The sequence below is a fragment of the Myodes glareolus genome, chromosome 24, assembly GCF_982192425.1.
Source record: "Myodes glareolus chromosome 24, mMyoGla1.1, whole genome shotgun sequence".
Lineage (NCBI taxonomy): Eukaryota > Metazoa > Chordata > Mammalia > Rodentia > Cricetidae > Myodes > Myodes glareolus.
The window spans coordinates 41,008,447-41,025,007 of record NC_142049.1 but is presented as its reverse complement, the minus strand read 5'-3'; the positions used below and the strand labels follow the sequence as shown (position 1 = coordinate 41,025,007).

The window sequence follows — 16,561 nt, the reverse complement described above, 5'->3', positions numbered from 1 at the left end:
ACCACCAGGAAAAATAACCGGAGTCAACAACCACTGGTTATTAATATCGCTTAATATCAATGAACTCAATTCACCTATAAAAAGGCACAGGTTAAGAGAATGGATACGAAATCAGGATCCAACATTGCTGCCTACAAGAAACACACCTCAAACAAAAAGACAGACACTACCTCAGAGTAAAAGGTTGGGAAAGGTTTTCCAATCAAATGGACCAAAGAAACAAGCGGGTGTGGCTATACTAAAACCTAACAAAATTGATTTCAAACTAAAATCAATCAGAAGAGATGGAGATGGACACTTTATACTCATATGAGGAACAATTCATCAGGAGGAAGTCTCAATCCTGACTATCTATGCCCCTAATATAAAAGCACCCACATATGTAAAAAAAACATTACGAGAACTCAGAACATACATCAAACCCCACACTCTAATAGTGGATGATTTCAACACTCCTCTCTCTTCAATGGACAGGTCAACCAGACAGAAACTTAACAGAGAAATAAGAGAACTAACAGATGTAATGAAACAAATGGACCTAACAAATATCTATAGAACATTCTACCAAAACAGAAAAGAATATACCTTTTTCTCAGCATCTCATGGAACCTTCTCAAAAATTGATCATATAATTGGTAACAAAGTAAACATCCATAGATATAAAGAAATTGTAGTAATCACCTGTGTACTATCAGATCACCATGGAATAAAGTTAGAATTCAACAATTCTAACCCCAGAAAACCTACAAACTCACGGAAACTGAACAGTCAACTACTGAACTATCCCTGGGTCAAGGAAGAAATAAAGAGAGAAATTAAAGTCTTTCTTGAATTCAACGAAAATAAAGACACAACATACCCAAACCTATGGGACACTCTGAAAGCAGTGCTAAGAGGAAAGTTCACAGCACTGACTGCCCACATATAGGAAACAGAGAAAGCACATATTAGAGACATAACAGCATACCTGAAAGCTCTAGAAAAAAAAGAAGCAGACTCATGCAGTAGGAGTAGAAGACTGGAAATAATCAAACTGATGGCTGAAATCAACAAAACTGAAACACAGAAAACAATCCAAAGAATCAATGAAACAAAAAGCTGGTTCCTGGAGAAAAATCAACAAGACTGACAAACCCCTAGCCAAACTAACCAAATGTCAGAGAGAGAACACACAAATTAACAAGATCATAAATGAAAAGAGGGGCATAACCACAGACACAGAGGAAATTCAGAGAATCATTAGATCTTACTACAAAACCCTGTATGCCATAAAATTGGAATATGTGGAAAAAACTGACACTTGTTTAGAGAAATACCATATACCAAAATTAAGTCAAGACCAGGTGAGCAGTATAAATAGACCTGTAAGTTGTGAAGAAATAGAAGCTGTCATCAGAAACCTCCCTACCAAAAAAAGCCCTGGACTAGATGATTTCAATGCAGAATTCTACCAGAACTTCCAAGAAGAGCTGATGCCTATACTCCTTAAGGTATTTCACAATATAGAAACAGAAGAGTCATTGCCAAACTCTTTTTATGAAGCTACAGTTACTCTGATACCAAAACCACATAAAGACACAACCAAGAAAGAGAATTACAGGCCAATCTCACTCATGAACATCGATGCAAAAATTCTCAACAAAATATTGGCAATCAGAATCCAAGAACACATCTAAAAATTATACATTATGATCAAGTAGGCTTCATTCCAGAGAGGCAGGGCTGGTTCAACATACAAAAATCTATCAACGTAATCCATCATATAAATAAACTGAAGGAAAAAAACCATATGATCATTTCATTCGATGCTGAAAAGCATTTGACAAAATTCAACACCCATTTATGATAAAGGTCTTGGAGAGATTAGGGATACAAGGTTCACACCTAAATATAATAAAAGCAATATACACCTAGGCGACGGCTAACATAAAATTAGAGAGAAACTTAAAGCCATCCCACTAAAATAAGGAACAAGACAAGGCTGTCCACTCTCTCCATACCTCTTCAATATAGTGCTTGAAGTTCTAGCAATAGCAATAAGCAACATAAAGAGAACAAGGGGATTTGAATTGAAAAGGAAGAAGTCAAACTTTCATTATTTGCAGATGATATGATAGTGTACATAAGCGACCCCAAAACCTCTACCAGAGAACTCCTACAGATGATAAACACCTTTAGTACTGTGGCAGGATACAAGATCAACTCAAATAAATCAGTTGCCCTCCTATACACAAAGAACAAAGATACACAGAGGAAAATCAGATAAACATCACCTTTCATGATAGCCACAAATAGCATAAAGTATCTTGGGGGTAACTACAACCAAGGAAGTGAAAGATCTATTTGACAAGAATGTTAAGGTTTTGAAGAAAGAAATTGAAGAGGATACCAGAAAATGGAAGAATCTCCAATGTTCTTGGATTGGTAGGATCAACATAGTAAAAATGGCCATTCTACCAAAAGCAATCTATAGATTCAATGTAATCCCCATCAAAATCCCATCAAACTTCTTCACAGACCTTGAGAAAATAATAATCAATTTTATATGGAAAAACAAAAAACCCAGGATAGCCAAAACAATCTTATATAATAAATGAACCTCTGGAGGTATAACCATCCCTGACTTCAAACTCTATTACACAGCTACAATATTGAAAACAGCTTGGTACTGGCATAAGAACAGAGAAGTCGACCTATGGAATCGAATAGAAGACCCAGATACTAACCCACAAACCTATGAACACTTGATATTCGACAAGGGAGCTAAAGGTATGCAATGGAAAAAGGAAAGCATCTTTAACAAATGGTGCTGGCATAACTGGATGTCAACATGTAGAAATGAAAGTAGATCCATATCTATCACCATGCACAAAACTCAAGTACAAATGGATTAAAGATCTCAACATTAATCTGACCACTTTGAACCAGATAGAAGAGAAAGTGGGAAGTAGTCTACAAGACATCAGCACAGGAGACCACTTCCTAGGTAGAACCCCAGTAGCACAGACAATCAGAGAATCAATGAATAAATGAGATCTCCTGAAACTGAGAAGCTTCTGTAAAGCAAAGGACACCGTCAGTAAGACAAAAAGGTTACCTTCTGACTGGGAGAAGATCTTCACCAACCCCTCATCAGATAAAGGCCTGATCTCCAAAATGGATTAAAGACCACAACATAAAACCAAGCACAGTGAACCTCAGAGAAGGGAAGTGGGAAGTACACTTGAATGCATTGGTACTACTTCCTAAATATAACCCCAGTTGCACAGACACTGACAAAGCATTAATAAATGGGACCTCCTGAAACTAAGAAGCTTCTCTAAAGCAAAGGACACAATCCATCCAGAGCAGCTGCAACCAAGATATTTACCATCTTAAAAGCTCATCAGGACAGTAGAGAATTACAGATAATGGAACAAGGACATATTTAGACATAAAATAACTCTAAATGGGTTACGGTGTTGGATAAATGCATATAAGCTTGGGAAAGAGAGAGAAGAAGCGTATAGAGAGTTGAAAAGTAAATTGTTTAAAAATAGTCTTAAAAGAGATAGAGTAAGACCATCATAGATTCAAAGAAGTAAAGAAAAATAAGCCACATAAAGATGAACTATATACAGAGTCTGGACTATGTATATTATTATGCTATCTTTGATTTTTTTGACTGTGACAGAGCTAAGTACAGAGAGACATTTCATTGTAAGGGCTGCTAAGCTAAACCAGCAAGTATATTATAGAGGTATCATGACTTCCAAGACTTTGGGTCTAAGGATATGTTGCTTTGGAAAAGAGGTTCTTCTCTTGTTTCCACAGAGTCTGAGAACCTGTGGATTGCTTCCAGACTAATATGGCTTGACAGACCACAACTCCCTAAAAGGTTGCCGTGAACCCCCCTAAAAATCACTTCACCCAACTTCTGAGTTGAAGCTAACACACAGGATATACCCTGAAAGACCTGATGAACAGCACCCTCAAACAACAGGAAGAAGTTTGGACAAAACTACACCCATATTCCCAAATATTGTTTGTAAGTTCTTCTTTACATTTAAAGGGGGATGTTATTGAGATTTGCATTGGTATGAATCTAGGTTTATTGGTACAAATTTAAGGTAAATTTTGTTTTCTCTATTTTTCTGCCCTTGATTAAGGGATTGTGATTGTGTAGTTCATTTAAAAAATGTAATGTATAATTAAGAAATATAGGTTAATAGATAGTCATCTATAATAGTCACGCTTGTAGTCATGTTAGGTTTTCTAGATATGTAGAGATATATTTCAGTTAGCTATTCTTCAAATCTTTCAGAGACCTTCAGAATATGGCATTTAAAATGTTTAAGAACTTAAGAATTTTCATGACAGTAAGACACATTTGCTCCTTAGTAGCACGAGGTACTTCAAGAGAAAAATGAGCATTGAAGAGGCTCCTTACGGAGTTGGTTAGTCATTTGGGCAAGAAAGTGCTCTTGCCTGAACTGCTTAACTGGACATGCAGGACCCACAGAGATATGACTGCTGAACTTGTCTAAATGTGAGATTATCCTTCAGGGTTCCTGATTCATGAAAGAGTCTACCAGACATTCTGCAGAACATAGAAGAAAATGACTGACAAACTGCCAATATAGGCAGAACTGTCTTTGAAATTTCCTGCTTCATGGAAAAGTCTGCTGGATACTATGGGCCTGTAGGCTGAAGATGGATGCCCCAATAGTTCAGAAGAACTTTGGGTGACTGTCCAGGCAGCAAGAAGTCTCTGTCATTTCTAGAATTTTTGAAGCTGCTTACAATGAACTTCTTGTTAACTTAAGAAATATTATATCCTTCTGGAGTCTTTGATGGAGTTGAAGAATATATATATATATATATATATATATATATATAGTTTTCCTTAGTTATTATAAAAGATAAAGTAGATATAAATATTATAACTGTAATTCTTACTTGATAACTCTTTTGTTATATGTAATTTTACTATGTTAAAGTTAAAGCCTTCCGTTTTCTTTAAAAAGAAAAGGGGAAATGGTGTGGGAGGTCCTTCTGCCTATGTGTTACTTTTATTGGCTAATGAATAAAGAAACTGACTTTGCCTGTAGATAGGGCAGAACTTAAGTAGGCAGGGAAAACTGGACTTAATGCTGCGAGAAGGAAGGCAGAGAGAGAGAGAGAGAGAGAGAGAGAGAGAGAGAGAGAGAGAGAGAGAAAGATGCCCTGGATCCACCAGAGTCAAACATGCTAAAACGTTGCCAGTAAGCCACTACCACATGGCAATATACAGATTAATGGAGATGGGTTAAATTAAGAGGTAAAAGTTAGCCAATAAGGAGATAGAGCTAGTGGGCCAAGCAGTGATTTAATTAATACAGTTTGTATGTGATTATTTCAGATTAAAGTTTGCCGGGTGGCCGGGAATCAACAAACATCCCTCATTACAACATATGGTCGCCTTGGTCTACAGGAACAGTGAAGCCTTACAGGTCACCCCAGTATAAAAACTGAGGCTGATTCTCACTAGCCATAGGAAATATCTGCTCAAATGATAAGAGCTTCTCCAGAATCCCTTGAAAAATGAAATAGAGATCTATAACCCACTAGAGCAGTGTGACCACAATTACTGCTCTTGCAGAGAGCCTGAGTTCAGATCCAAGAACTCACATTTGGGAGATTACAACCACCTGTATCTCCAGCTCCAGGGAACTGATCCTCTATTCTTGTGTGTCTATGCGCCTGCACACATGCATAAATCTAAAAAATAATTTTTAAAAATAAAATTGGATTCATCAGAGTTCCTCATTTAAAGCACAAAACAGAGAAATGAACTAAGAATTTTCTTAAATTCTTCAAGTGATTATCAAGTAACATTCTGGAGACATAGGGAGAATTTAACTTCATAATACATTAAGTAACAGAAATCCTAGCAGCACCTGGAGATTTGTTAGGAAAGAACTTTCAAGATGCCCAGAATCAAAAACTCAGAGGAGCCCAGTGTTTTGTGTTTTAACTACGATACATGGCCAACTTGGAGAATTCTAGATTAGAGTACTAAAGGCTCAGTTTTTACAAGGAGTCAAATGAAAAAACCTATTAGACTAGATAATCCTTGAACACTGGAGTTCTATTTTCCACTTTCTCTTGCCTTATATATCTGACATTTTAACACATGATACTTTTGAGTAGTTAAGAAAAGTCAGATGTTCCCACTTTCTGAGTTGCCCTACTTTCCACCATCATATGATATCAAATCATCACTCTAAACTTGACCTTCTTTCGTTGTCACCCATATTATATATAAAGATGTTTTCCCACTCAGAATATCATGTCATATGTTTCAGTATTAAATCTGAGGACTCCATGTCAGATCAAGTTTGGGCTAGAAGCTTCATGTGCCTTGCCAGCATCAGTCCCATTGTGGTCACACTTCTTTTCAGAATGATAGTGAACCTCTGATGAAATAACTATTCTATTTCAATGATTTGGGATATTTAGTTAAATGATTAGTTAGGAATAGGAATCATTACTTTCACAATTTTTGGGGAATTAAACATCATCAAAACTACCAATGCATGCCATTTCTTATTCCTTATCCTGATCATTGTATATGACAGGGGAAAAGAAGAATCTTAACATTAGTAAGTGCTAGTCACCTGTTCGATGGCATGGCAGGCCAGGCTAGCATCTTGCCTTCCAGTGTCTTATCAGTTCAATATTACGTTTCTCAGAAACTAATCTCAGCAAGTTCATAATAGCTGTGTCATTCATGTAATGTGGCAATTCTCTGGCCAACACTTATCTTCCTGATTATACTCCATCACACACACACACACACACACACACACACACACACACACACACACACACACACACACACAGAGTTCCTGTTGAAAATCAAGAGTAGAACTGATTGATTGATTGATACTTTGTCCCAAACTGATTACTATTTTAATTGGATTATAATCTCATTTTACAAGATTTCTGAGGAAGAAGCAACATACATATTATATGGGACCAAGGGGAATGCAGAACAAAATACACAGAAAGAAAATGGGTTTGAGAATGTTGGACTTGATGAGATCAAGTATTTTTCAAAAATGTCTAAAATTATATTTATTTGTGTACGTGCATAAACAGGCTTTGAGCTTATGTGCACTATCAAAGGACACCCTTCAGGAATCAGTCCTCTCCTTCTACGATGTAATTCCTAAGGAATGATCTCATGTTGGAAGGCCTGGCAGCAAGCGCTATCTAGCCAGCCCTGAGCTCAAGCATTAATTGAAGCTCATTTTATTAGACAGGATGCAGTCTCTGCTTTGCTCTGCTTGGCTCAGCACCACACCAAGGTGACCCAGGCCCATTCATGTCACAGTACTATTATACTATCTTATATTGTTGATACCTAAACTATATTATAACGCACACACACTCAATATTTAATAAATACAGGAATATATTTTAATATCTTAGATAAACTTCCATTTTTCCTTTATCCCATTCCTCATTACGTTATAACCAGATTAACTTTATCAAACAAACATGATCTAACCCAGTTCTGTTTTAGAATATTATAAAGGCAACTTGTCCTAATGAAAATTCCCTGCTAGCACTTTAAAAGTCATTTTCAGATTCCACTCGACCCTGCCCTCCCCCCATGTTTGCTCTTTGCTCTGCAGGGTCCTTGGACTACAAGGAGACCCTGTTTCTGTGCTGAGTAGTTCCATCCAGGCAGGAACAGTTCCTGCTCCTGCAATGAGGAGATCCACTCAGAGAATCAGTCACAGAAAAAAAAAATTGGACCAAGACACCAAGACTCTCCTGGCTGCCTTTGAAGGGAAAGATGGGCAGGCGCCAATGCAAGAATTCCTCCAACAACCTGAAAGGCAACATGACATCACCAGATCCAGGGATCACGCAACAAGAAGAATTGAACAACCTACTCCAGAAGAAGTAGAAGAAATCAACATTAAATGGAACATTGTGAAAATAATAGAGGACCTTAAACAAGACATGAGAAACTGCTGTAAGAAATGGAGATGACAAACAAAAGGTAGAGGAAATGAATAAATCTCTCAAAGATACCCAAGAAAACCAAGATAAAGGAATCAAACAAGTAATGGAAACAGTTCAAGACTTGAAAAATGAAATGGACATAATAAAGGAAACACAAACCGAGGGAAGGTTGGATATGGAAAATCTGAAAAATGAACAGGAAACAGAGACAAGTATTACCAACAGAATACAAGAGATAGAAGAAAGAATCTCAGACACTGAAGATACTATGGAGGAAATAAACTCATTGATTAAAGAACAAAACAAATCCAACAAATTCTTAATTCACGAGGAATTCGAAGCTGTCATCAGAAACCTCCCAACTAAAAGAAAAAAAAACCCTGGACCAGATGGTTTCAATGGAGAATTCTACCAGAACTTCCAAGAAGAGCTAATACTTATACTCCTTAATGTGTTTCACAAAATAGAAACAAAAGAGTCATTGCCAAACTCCTTTTATGAAGCTACAGTTACCCTGACACCTAAACCACACAAAGACTTAATCAAGAAAGAGAATCACAGACCGATCTCACTCATGAATATTGTTGCAAAAGTTCTCAATAAAATACTGGCACACTAAATCCAAAACACATCCAAATAATTATCCATTATGATCAAGTAGGCTTCATCCCAGAGAGGCAGCGCTGGTTTAACATATAAAAATCTGTCAATGTAATCCATCATATAAATAAACTGAAAGAAAAAAAACATATGATCATTTCATTAGATGCTGAAAAAACATTTGACAAAATTCAACACTCCTTTATGATAAAGGTCTTAGAGAGATTAGGGATACAAAGCTCATTCCTAAATATAATAAAAGCAATATACAGCAAGCCAACAGTTAACATTAAATTAAATGGAGAGAAACTCAAAGCCATCCCACTAAAATCAGAAAATAGACAAGGCTGTCCACTCTCTCCATACCTCTTCAATATAGTGCTTGAAGTTCTAGAATAGTAATAAGACAGCATAAGGAGATCAAGAGGATTTGAATTAGAAAGGAAGAAGTCAAACTTTCATTATTTGCAGATGAAATGATAGTGTACATAAGCGACACCAAAAACTCTACCAAAGAACTCCTACAACTGATAAACACCTTTAGTAATGTGGGAGGACACAAGATCAACTACCAGAAAATGGAAAGACCTCCCCTGCTCTTGGATTGGGAGAATCAACATAGTAAAAATGGCAATTCTACCAAAAGCAATCTATAGATTCAACGCAATTCCCATCAAAATGTCATCAAACTTCTTCACAGACCTTGAGAGAACAATAATCAAGTTTATATGGCAAAACAAAAAACCCAGGATAGCCAAAACAATCTTATACAATAAAGGAACTTCTGGAGGCATTACCATCCCTGACTTCAAACTCTATTACAGAGCAACAGTATTGAAAACAGCTTGATATTGGCATAAGAACAGAGAAGTCGATCTATGGAATCGAATAGAAGACCTGGGTATTAACCCACATACGTATGAACACCTGATATTTGACAAGGGAGCTAAAGGTATACAATGGAAGAAGGAAAGCATCTTTAACAAATGGTGCTGGCATAACTGGATGTCAACCTGTAGAAGAATGAAAATAGATCCATATCTATCACCATGCACAAAACTCAGGTCCAAATGGATTAAAGACATCAACATTAATCCGACCACTTTGAACCTGATAGAAGAAAAAGTGGGAAGTAGTCTACAAGATATAGGCACAGGAGACCACTTCCATAGAAGAACCCCAGGAGCACAGACAATAAGAGAAGCAATGAATAAATGGGATCTACTGAAACTGAGAAGCTTCTGCAAAGCAAAGGACACTGTCAGGAAGACAAAAAGGCTACCTTCCGACTGGGAGAAGATCTTCACCAACCCCTCATCAGACAAAGGTCTGATCTCCAAAATATACAAAGAACTCAAGAAACTAGGCACTAAAACTCTAATTAACCCAATTAAAAAATGGGGTACTGGACTGAACAGAGAATTCACAACAGATGAACTTCGAATGGCCAAAAGGCACTTAAGGTCATGCTCAACCTCCTTAGCGATCAGGGAAATGCAAATCAAAACAACTTTGAGATACCATCTTACACATGTCAGAACAGCCAAACTCAAAAACACCAATGATAGCCTATGCTGGAGAGGATGTGGGGTGAGGGGAACACTCATCCATTGTTGGTGGGAATGCAAACTTGTGCAGCCACTGTGGAAATCAGTGTGGCGGTTTCTCAGGAAACTGGGAGTCAACCTCCCTCAGGACCCAGCAATTCAACTCCTGGGAATACACCCAAGAGATGCCCTAACATACTACAAAAGCATTTGTTCAACTATGTTCATAGCAGCACGATTTGTAATAGCCAGAACCTGGAAACAGCCTAGGTGCCCCTCAATAGAAGAATGGTTAAAAAAGGTGTGGAACATATACACATTAGAGTTTTACTCAACGGTAAAAAACAATGACATCTTGAATTTTGCATGCAAATGGATGGAAATAGAAAACGCTTTACTGAGTGAGGTAAGCCAGACCCAAAAAGAGGAATATGGTATGTATTCACTCATATGTGGATTTTAACCATAATTAAAGGTCTTTGAGCCTATTATTCGTGATCCTAGAGAAGCTAAATAAGAAGGTGAACCTGATGAAAATCATGTAGCTATCTGCCTGGAGATTGGAAATAGACAAGAGTACCAGGTAACCTCGGGTGCATGGCGGGGGTGGGAGGGTTGTTGGAAGGGGAGATGGTTAGAGAGAAGGGAGTAGGGGAGGAATGAGGAAAGCTTGGTGGACTGGGATGGGGGGAGGGAGGAAGGATGAATATGGGATCAGGGAAGAATATATTTCAACTAAGGGAGTCATTTTAGGGTTTACAGGAGACTTGATTATAAATGGGATCCCAAGTCCAAGGAGAGTTCCCCAGATTGTTCTCTGGACAGAAGAGAGGGTGCCTGAAAAGGCCTAGGCCCATAACCATACTGATGAATATTTTGCTTATCACCATTGATCCTTCATCTGGCAATGGATGGAGATAGAGACAGTGACCCACATCGGAACACTGGATGGACTTAACTCCCTAGGTCCAAACGAGAAGCAGAAGGAAAGAGAACGTGAGCAAAGAAGGCAAGACCAGAGGGAACCTTCATCTGACGATGGATGGCGATACAGTCAGAGATCCACATTGGAGCACCGGACTGAACCCCCCAAGGTCCAAATGAGGAGCAGAAGGATGAAGAAAATGAAAAAGGAAATAAGGACTGCGAGGGATGCGATCACCCACTGATACAAGGGGACAGATCTAATGAGAGTTTACCAAGGCCAGTTGGACTGGGACTGAACGAGGATGCAATCCAACCAGATTCTCTGAATGTGGCTGGCCCGGAGTCTTTCTGAAAAGCCATTGACAATGACACTGGGACTAGTTTCCTCTGCATATACTGGATTTTGCGGATCCAGTCTGTCTGGACACTCACCTGGACCTGGAGGGAGGGGGGAGGAACTTGAACTTCCCACAGGGCAGGAAACCCTTACTGCTCTTAGGGATGGAGAGGGAGGAGGAGAGTGGGAGGGTGTTGGGAGGAGGGGCGGAAATGGAAACTTTTATAATTTAATAAAATTACTTTAAAAAAAACTCAATTGCCCTCCTATACACAAAGGATAAAGAAGCAGAGAGGGAAATCAGAAAAGCATCACCTTTCACGATAGTCACAAATAGCATAAAGTATCTTGGTGTAACTCTATCCAAGGAAGTGAAAGACCTTTTTGACAAGAACTTTAAGGCATTGAAGAAAGAAATTGAAGAGGATACCAGAAAATGGAAAACTCTTCCATGCTCTTGGATTGGTAGGATCAACATAGCAAAAATGGCAATTCTATAGATTCAATGCAATCCCCACCAAATCCCAACAAAATTCTTCACAGACGTTGAGAGAACAATCATCACCTTTATATGGAAAAACGAAAAACCCAGGATAGCCAAAACCTATACAATAAAGTACTTCTGGAGGCATTACCATCCCTGACTTCAAACTCTACTACAGAGCTACAGTAATGAAAACAGCTTGGTATTGCACAAAAACAGAGATACTGACCAATGGAATCAAATCAAAGACCCAGATATTAATCCACAAACCTATGAACCCCTGATTTTCGACAAAGGAACTAAAATTATACAATGAAAGAAAGACAGCATCTTTAACAAATGGTGCTGGCATAACTGGATGTCTACATGTAGAAGAATGAAAATAGATCCATATCTATCACCATGCACAAAACTCAAGTCCAAATGAATTAAAGACTGCAATATCAATCTGACCACACTGATCCTGACAGAAGAGAAAATGGGAAGTAGTCTACAACACATGAGCACAGGAGACTACTTCCTATGAAGAACCCCAGTAGCACAGGCAATAAGAGAAACAATGAATAAATGGGACCTCCTGAAACTGAGAAGCTTATGTAAAGCAAAGGACACTGTCAATAAGACAAAAGGCTACCTACTGATTGGGAGAAGATCTTCACCAAGCCCACATCAGACAAAGGTCTGATGTCCAAAGTAAATAAAGAACTCAAGAAACAGGACATTAAAACTCTAATTAATCCATTTAAAAATATGGAGTACTGAACTAAACAGAGAATTCTCAAGAGAAGAAGTTCAAATGGCCAGAAGACACTTAAGGACATGCTCAACCTTTTTAGCGATCAGAGAAATGCAAATCAAAACAACTTTGAGATACCATCTTACACCTATCAGAATAGCTAAACTCAAGAACACCAATGATAGCCTATGCTAGAGAGGATGTGGAGTGAGGGGAACACTCACCCATTCTTGTTGGGAATGCAAAATTTTGCAGCCACTGTGGAAATCAGTGTGGCGGTTTCTCAGGAAACTGGGAGTCAACCTACCTCAGGACCCAGCAATTCCACTCTTGGGAATATACCCAAGAGACACCCTATTATTCTACAAAAGCATTTGTTTAACTATGTTCATAGCAGCACCATTTGTAATAGCCAGAACCTGGAAACAATCTAGGTGCTCCCCAATAGAAGAATGGTTAAAGAAGGTGTGGAACATACACACATTAGAGTTTTACTCAGCGGTAAAAAAAAATGACACATTGAATTTTGCATGCAAATGGATGGAAATAGAAAATGCTTTACTGAGTGATGTAACCAAGACCCAAAATGAGGAATATGGTACGTATTCACTCATAAGTGGATTCTAGCCATAATTAAAGGTCTTTGAGCCTATAATTTGTGATCCTAGAGAAGATAAATAAGAAAGTGAACCTGAAGAAAATCATATAGTTATTCTCCTGGATATTGGAAGTAGACAAGATTGCCTGGAAAACCTGGGGGCACGGGGGTAGGGGGCAGTGGATGTAAGGGGAGATGGGTAGAGAGAAGGGAGAAGGGGAGGACTCGGGATAGTTTGGGGGAATGGGATGGGTGGGATGGAGGAAGGATGGATATGGGAGCAGGGAAGAAAATATCTCAACTCAGGGAGCCATTTTAGGGTTTGCAAGAGATTTGATTCTAGAGAGGTTTTCAGGTCCAAGGAGAGATTCCCAGATTTTTCCCTGGACAGCAGAGGAAAAGGTGCATGAACTGGCCTTGTCCCATAGCCATACTGATGAATATTTTGCATATCACCATAGAAGCTTCATCTGGCGATGGATGGAGATAGAGACAGCGTCCTACATTGGAGCACTGGGCTTAGCTCCCAAGGTCCAAATGAGGAGCAGAAGGAGGGAGAACATGAGCAAGGAAGTCAGGATCACGAGGGGTGCATCCACTCACTGAGACGGTGCGACTGATCTATTGGGAGCTCACCAAGGCCAGCTGGACTGGGAGTGATGGAGCATGTGATCAAAATAGACACTCTGAACGTGGCTGACAATGAAGGCTGACTGAGAAACCAAGGACAATGGCATTGGGATTTAATTCTACTGCATGGACTAACTTTGTGGGAGCCTGGTTTGTTAGGATGCTCACCTTTAAAGAGCTGTATGAATGGGGGAGGACCTTGGACTTCCCATGGGGCAGGAAACCCTGACTGCTCTTAAGACTAGAGAAGGAGGGGTTTGTGGGAAGGGAAAGGGGGAGGTGGGGAGGGGGAGATGGGGAGGGGGAGGGAAAAGGGAGGCAGGGAAGAGGTGAAATTTTTTAATAAATAATAATAATAATAAAATAAATAAATAAAAAATAAAAGCACAGACATCCTAAAAGAAAGTATATTTCCAGAAAGACAGTTGGAGCTACATCTTCTGAGCCTGCTTCAAACTAAGGCCTGTGAAGTGTAAAGTTACAGAATCAACTGTTAAAAAGATTTGGGGTGGGGGGCGATGACTAAACATACTTACTGATCTTAAAGGAATAACAGTTTACAAGAAAAAAGGTCACCAATGCTACCACCCTACTGCAGAGGAGCTTAATATATATATATATATATATATATATATATATATATATATATATCAGAGTACCATTATTTGGAGATTATCATTTGCTTTCTACAATGCCCTGAAAAGTAGTAAATACATGAAGACACATGACAGTTATTGTCCAATCACTGATAGTGTTAAAATTATATTTAACCCAATTGCTGGAAAGTTCTGCAGAAGTAGCCTTTAATAACAAACTAAAATTTAACGGGAGAAAGTCTAGTCAAATAGTAATGAAAACAGTAAGAAATTAACAGTTTCCAAAGTATTCTAACTAAAAATTTGAACGTTATCACATTTTGTTCTTCAGATTTACCAGTAAAGCTTTCCTGGGGAATGGGTCGTTTCAATACAAAACTTTTTCAACGTGTCTTTCCATATGAATGGAGCATGTGAGAATAAAACCTCTTCAGGAGCTGCTTCATTAGATCTCTAGCTCCAATATCCTCTGACTCTAACATCAATGTAAGAACAGTTCCCATACGCAGGGCCAGGAATGAGGGTAGAGAGGAGCATTCATTCCTTTGTTTGGGTGGCAAAACCAACAAGCATAAAGGTCCAGGGGTGCCATCTGCACCTATCCCCACCCACTACACTCCTGCAGAACATTTTTAACCTCTTCTCTCCTTGGTATTTCAGGTCTGCAGAGTTGAGGAATCCAAGGCTTCTCACATCTCAACCAGGACTAAAGAGGGAGTGAGCATCGGGTTCTACAGAAAATGAAGGAGGGCAAGAAACTTTTCGGGATGGAGTGACAAGGGGATGTGAACCTGTATGGAGGAAGGAGCACGCTGCAGAAACCTGGAGGCTTTGCAAATTCCTGAGTACTAAAAGCATGGGGTAGAGAGGCTGCTGTACCTGTTGGGAATGGGGATAGAAGAGAAGACAGGCACACTCGCAAGAGACACGGACGGGCGTGAACACGGGAGCTTTGAGAGCCTGGGCCAGAGCTCAGCGGCGAAGAGACTGAAGGTTCCTTCTCCAGTTGGGGACCTGGATCGCGCGGATCCCGCGGGTTTGCAGCTCTCCGGCGCCGCCGCCACCTGCCTCTCGCGTCCAGCCGGTGACCTCGGGTCCACTGTGCGCCCTGTCCACCGCCGCCAACGGCTACGGGAGCCGTCCAACGCCGCCAACGGCTGCGGGAGCCGGAGGATGCGCGCTGGAGGCCGTGGGAAGCGCTGCGCGAGCTGGACACGCCTGGCGACCTCACACCAGACGGGGGCCCCATCCTCGCCGACTGCGCCGCTCTCAGGAGAGGAGAAGGGTCCATGGCTCAGGCCGCAGTCGCTTGGTCAAGTCCAGCGCGCTTTCGTGCCGTGGGTGCGCGCGCAGCCGCGGTCTCCGCCCTTCGCCCGCACCGCGTGTGCGCAGTGGCCGGCTGGCCACTCCAGACAAAGGCGTCAGTCACACGAAGTGGCGCAAACCGGCACTACCGCGGACCCCGCAGACAGACCTGGACCTGGAGGATTTTCGGCCCCTCACCATAAGCAGGCTGGGGTCGAGGGACATAACCCAGGCGGTGGGAGCGGCGAGATGGCAGTTGAGGCCTTTGGCGTCCCCAGTTTGTGGAGAGGCTGCAGGGAAGGAGAGTGGAGAGCTGGTGTCCAGATCCGATCTCTGGGGCAGCGGCTTCTGCTGACGACCAATGAGCTTCCTGCTGCGGGAACTTGGGTCGAGCCCCTGGTCCTCTTAGAGAGGCAGAAGGAAGGTGAAGACAGTGGCGACTCCTCAATGCACCGGTTGCCGCCCCTCCCTGTGGCTTGCAATTTGAGGTCCTTAAGGAGATGGTCTCTGCCTCGGGTGAGTCTTCTGGGTTTCTTTCGCGGACAGGAGGTGCACGATCCAGACTTAAGCTAGCGAAAATGGGTGTGACACCGAACCTCTCCAACTAGGTTCTGCAGGCAAAGAATGGTATTTCTTCCAGCAGTTACCCAGAAGCCAAGGTCGTCTTTTGGGTGAGAGCCCTTGGAGCAAATCAGCTAACATTTTCCCCAGTAGTGGAACATTGGTGGGGGGTGGCAAGGGGCAACTTCCCAGGCAGAGCGTTATCACTGTGGGAAAGTGATGCCCAACTGTATTGATTGCAG

At 40.5% G+C, this 16,561-nt stretch overlaps 1 protein-coding gene across 1 annotated transcript in view; it reads right to left on the bottom strand.

Moving 5' to 3' along the window:
* LOC148118185 (uncharacterized) overlaps positions 1-15,534 on the bottom strand; it is a 65,801-nt gene extending 50,267 nt beyond the window's left edge. Inside the window, exon 1 of the mRNA XM_087901309.1 lies at positions 15,333-15,534. The gene's annotated coding sequence lies outside the window, so the exon portion shown is untranslated. The remainder of the gene's footprint in view (positions 1-15,332) is intronic.
* Positions 15,535-16,561: the final 1,027 nt, after the last annotated feature.